This window comes from Mus pahari, chromosome 11 (assembly GCF_900095145.1).
Source record: "Mus pahari chromosome 11, PAHARI_EIJ_v1.1, whole genome shotgun sequence".
Taxonomy (NCBI): Eukaryota; Metazoa; Chordata; class Mammalia; order Rodentia; family Muridae; genus Mus; species Mus pahari.
The window spans coordinates 61,230,410-61,235,340 of record NC_034600.1 but is presented as its reverse complement, the minus strand read 5'-3'; the positions used below and the strand labels follow the sequence as shown (position 1 = coordinate 61,235,340).

General features: G+C 33.3%; 1 non-coding gene across 1 annotated transcript; it reads left to right on the top strand.

Annotated features, from left to right (window-relative positions):
• The first annotated feature begins 3,366 nt into the window (after positions 1 to 3,366).
• LOC115065034 lies at positions 3,367 to 3,473 on the top strand. Its single transcript, XR_003844836.1, has one exon. It is a non-coding gene; the product is annotated as a U6 spliceosomal RNA (small nuclear RNA).
• Positions 3,474 to 4,931: the final 1,458 nt, after the last annotated feature.

The following is a 4,931-nucleotide window of genomic DNA, read 5'->3' as shown; positions in this document are numbered from 1 at the left end:
ACTCACTTTGTAGACCAGGCTGGCCTTGAACTCAGAAATCCCCCTGCCTCTGCCTCCCGAGTGCTGGGATTAAAGGCGTGCGCCACCACCGCCCAGCTTGGTTTATGCTTCTTAACCCAATGATCTCCTTCCACCTATTTATCTGAAAGTAGAAACATGCTGTATCTATGCCATACTTATTTTATTAATGCATTTATTTCTGAATATCTAGGTTAATTTTATATCTTTGATTTTGTAGATAATGCCATAGGGGTGAGGATATGTTGCTACTGCATGCTGACTTTGATTTGCTTGTCAATTTACCTTGCAGTTGAAGAGCTAAGTAATAAGCACTTTGTAGTTGACAATTTCAAAATTCCAAACTGTTTTCAGTAGTGATGGAATAATGTTGTCTTGATTGTACGTTGTTAATGATCACATATTTTATTAATTTATATGTTACCATACGACAAAGAGGACGTGACCCAAATTCATTATAAGTGTCAACAGTTGAACTGAATTCAAATAAAATTGAGGAATCAACCACTAAACTTACCAAACAAAAAATAGCTGTTGAAATGTCATTTTGATTTAATAGCACCATACACTGGCTTTTTAGATCATTTATTTTTCAAATAATAATGAACTTTACTCTATGGTCTAAAAGTGGTGCATCTGATTGAGAGCTGCTTTGGCATACACTTCTTACAGAACTAGCCAGTGTTAAGGCAAGTCTGTGAGAAATCCAGCAGTTGTTACTAGGGAGAAGTAGTCATCTTCAGAAGTTTCTTAATGGAAGAAATTCATTCCAAAATAATCTATGAATCAAAGGTCTACATAAGCACCAAGCTGTTGTTTGATGTTATATACCAGAGTCTTTCGCTCATTACTTCTCCTAAAAGGAAGCACCTTAGTGAATATCTAATATCTGTCATTCCTATTTATTACACTTCACTTTATCATGTATAACTGGAAGTAGTAAAATGATTCCCTATTAAAAAAACACAATTGGAATAATAATATTCTTAAACATGTACAATATTTGCAATGCCATAACATCCAACTTGCCCATCACTGACTCTCTGTCTCTCCATCTCTGTCTATTTCTGTCTTTCTTTCTCTATATCTGTCTATCTATCAGTCCGTCTGTCTGTCTCTCCTCCATCCTCCAGAACAGTGTAGTGAACCAAGTCCTTAGTGTTGGGCATGTTATGTTAGGCAAGTGATATATCCCTGAGCTACACCCCACAATGAAGTACTTTCTTTAGGAAGAAATAATCCTGGATTTCAGTCATTGTTCTTTACTAAAAGTCAAATTTCATATCGTCTCAATTTTCTCTTCTTTACATTATGGATTTATTATTAAAATAAGTTCAAAAATGATATTTTCCATTAAGTTTTAAAATATTAGTTTCCATTTTCCTGAGAATATGATGTTTTATTCATTGGCACAATCCCCAGTTCAATAAAATAAAGGGAATAAATTATGTACATTTGAAAAGCACTTTAGTGGGTTCTTAATTAAGAAATTGTAACCATCATCTAAGGGGATACATTTTATTTAGAAACTGTAAGAACAGATCCATTAACCCTCATAACTCGTGAGAGTTATCAGTAGGGATACATTTTAAATAACTATAATGTTTTTTCCATTGTGTAAAAAAAAGTTCCTGAGGATATAAAGATAGGAATTCTCTTAGCTATTTTAAAATACCAACATTGAGAGTAAGTATTTAAATCTAAAACTAGGAAATGTAAGCATGATATTTAATAGCATGTTTTTTTTTCCATTAAAGAAATAGCTGCTTGTTACCATTTAAAAAGGTTTGATCAAGGTACCTTTTAAACAGTCAATAATTTGTTATTTGGAAACTATTTTTATATTCATCATTTTTGATCATATGCATGTTTGTGTATGCATGTCTCAACATGAAAAGATTATTAAAAAACGGATTACCTGATTTAGATATTCCCTCCAAAGTATTTTTCCTTTCTGTAGCTAGAACTTAATCATATTTAGCACTAAATGATTTTTACATGTTGAACATTTTACCAGCCCAAACAAATAATTTATTTTAAAAGTATTTTTGTATTCATAAGTGAACTGTTAATTACACATGTTCTGGCTATAAACAGGTTCCTTAGATCTTGTAGATTCTATGTAAATATTGCCTAAATAGGGTTAAATACATTTCTTTAGAAAGAACAAAGAAGGAAGTTATGCAGTAAACAGGACATCAGTAGTTAAGTTATTCAATCAACTTCTATACCATACTGAATTGTCATGTTATTTCTGTTTAAGGCAGAAAGTTTAGGAAATTAATAACATAATTAGATATGAAATGATATATTTTTTAATTTTTAGAATATTTTCTTGTGCTCAATTTTGTCTTAATTTTCCAAATATATCAATATGAAAAATTTTATAAATATTATTATCACAAATGAAAAAAACATTAAGCATGCCTATTGTGAAACGACTAATAAATACATGAGGGGAGTGAAAAGGAATACACGAATGCCTTTACTCCATTGGTTATACCTTTGTTTGGAACATGAGACTCTTTAATGTCCTTCAGCCAACTTATAAAGGAAATATTCCAAGATGTAATCATTTTAATCAGAGGAGAAAGAAGAGAAAAGATTTAACTGTATGTTTCAAGTATGGGAAAGAGAATAATGAACATGTTGGTGCTCCTTATTTCTACTGATCATTGAAGATGTAGAGGGATGTTTAGTCACATCAGGGATAATTCATATTGGGAAACAGGATAATGAGACTGGCAGAAATTCATACTTGACCCTAAAAGGGATTACAGGAGGAAGTTTTGCTCTATTCCACTCAAGTATGTGCAAATAAATTAGAATACTTCTACAACTATACAAATGAACATGCAATCTTACTGTAGATCAAGGTAAGCATATGGTTAATAAGGAAACAAAAATATGTTTAATTGTTCTATTACAGGATTGTAGACATTGTTTACCTCATTTCATTTATGCTTTATAGTTTCTTTTCCTAATGACAACTTGAGTCAATATTCATCAATATGGTTAGAGAAAACTGACCAAATTTCTGTATTAATCTTGGTGAATTGTTTTTAACAAAATATTATTTAACAATTATAGATATTCAAAGAAATCGTTATAGTAATTTTATAGAGTCAATTTTTCACATGATTTTACTTAATGCTGAAATGCATTTTTCATGTTGTATCACCTCAATGTTTTATATCATGAGAATTATTTACTCAAGTGTTAGTAATACTCTTTTCACCTTGGTATTTTTCAAGAGCAGAAAAAAAGTATTGAAATGCGCTTTTTATTCGGGACACATTCTGCTCTACATAGAAAAAATTATGTGAATATATTAAGATTAAGACAATAGTGCTTGCTTCGGCAGCACATATACTAAAATTGGAACTATGCAGAGAAGATTAGCATGGCTCCTGCGCAACGATGACGTGCAAATTTGTGAAGCGTTCCATATTTTTTTGCAAATTCATCTGGAATTACAAAAACCCTAGGATAGCAAAAACTTTTCTCAATGATAAAAGAATCTCTGGGGGAATCACTATGCCTGACCTAAAACTGTACTACAGAGCAATTTTGATAAAAACTGCATGGTATTGGTATAGCGACAGACCAGTAGACCAAAGGAATAGAATTGAAGACCCAGAAATGAACTCACACACCTATGGTCATTTGATCTTTGACAAGGGAGCTAAAACCATCCAGTGGAAAAAAGACAGCATTTTCAACAAATGTTGCTGGCACAACTGGCGGTTATCATATAGAAGAATGAGAATTGATCCATTCTTATCTCCTTGTACTAAGGAACTCCAAATAAAACCAGAGCCACTGAAATTAATAGAGGATAAAGTGGGGAAAAGCCTTGAAGATATGGGCACAGGGGAAAAATTCCTTAATAGAACTGTAAAGGCTTGTGCTATCAGATCGAAAATTGATAAATGGGACCTCATAAAATTGCAAAGCTTCTGTAAGGCAAAAGACACTGTCGATAAGACAAAAAGGCCACCAACAGATTGGGAAAGGATCTTTACCAATACTAAACCAGATAGGGACTAAAATCCAATATATATATAAAGAACTCAAGAAGACGGAATCCAGAAAACCAAATAACCCAATAAATAAAAATGGAGCACAGAACTAAACAAAGAATTCTCAACTGAGGAATATCGAATGGCTGAGAAACACCTCAAAAAATGTTCAATATCCTTAATCATCAGGGAAATGCAAATCAAAACAACCTTGAGATTCCACCTCACAGCTGTCAGAATGGCTAAGATCAAAAATTCAGGTGACAGCAGATGCTGGTGAGGATGTGGAGAAAGAGGAACACTCCTCCATTGTTGGTGGAATTGGAAGCTTGTAAAACCACTTTAGAAATCAGACTAGTGGTTCCTCAGAAAATTGGACATAGTACTACTGAAGGATCCAGCAATACCTCTCCTGGGCATATATCCAGAAGATGTCCCAAGTGGTAATAAAAACACATGCTTCACTATGTTCATAGCAGCCTTATTTATAATAGCCAGAAGCTGGAAAGAACGGAGATGTCCTTCAACAGAGGAATGGATACAGAAAATGTGGTACCTTTACACAATGGAGTACTACTCAGCTATTAAAAACAATGAATTTATGAAATCCCTCGGCAAATAGATGGATCTGGAGGGTATCATACTGAGTGAGGTAACCCAATCACAAAAGAACTCTCATAATATGTACTCACTGATAAGTGGATATTAGCCCAGAAACCTAGAATACCCAAGATACAATTTGTAAAACACATGAAACTCAAGAAGAATGAAGACCAAAATGTGAACACTTCTCCCCTTCTTAGAATTGGGAACAAAACCCCCATGGAAGGGGTTATAGAGACAAAGTTTGGAGCTGAGACAAAAGGATAGACCATCCAAAAACTGCCCCAC